The following is a 276-nucleotide window of genomic DNA, read 5'->3' on the forward strand; positions in this document are numbered from 1 at the left end:
TGTAGAAGGCTGGAATCCCGCCATTTAGTGAACTTCCTGGACCAGACTAATTCAACTCCTCGGTTTATGGAGTGTCTGAGCAGGTATATTTCCAAACGGCGCTGTATACAGACAGATTTGGGCCCCGCAGTTCTGACGCGTCAGCTGCAAATTGCTCTTTGGGTTTATTTGATTGATTGGTTGGTCAGTTACACATTTCAAAAGTTGGCCCTTGACTGGGAAGGAGGCCTAAAGACTCAAAATCAGTAGTTTGAGGAAAAAACACCAAACAAGCAA

The sequence above is a fragment of the Electrophorus electricus genome, chromosome 3 (assembly GCF_013358815.1).
Source record: "Electrophorus electricus isolate fEleEle1 chromosome 3, fEleEle1.pri, whole genome shotgun sequence".
Lineage (NCBI taxonomy): Eukaryota > Metazoa > Chordata > Actinopteri > Gymnotiformes > Gymnotidae > Electrophorus > Electrophorus electricus.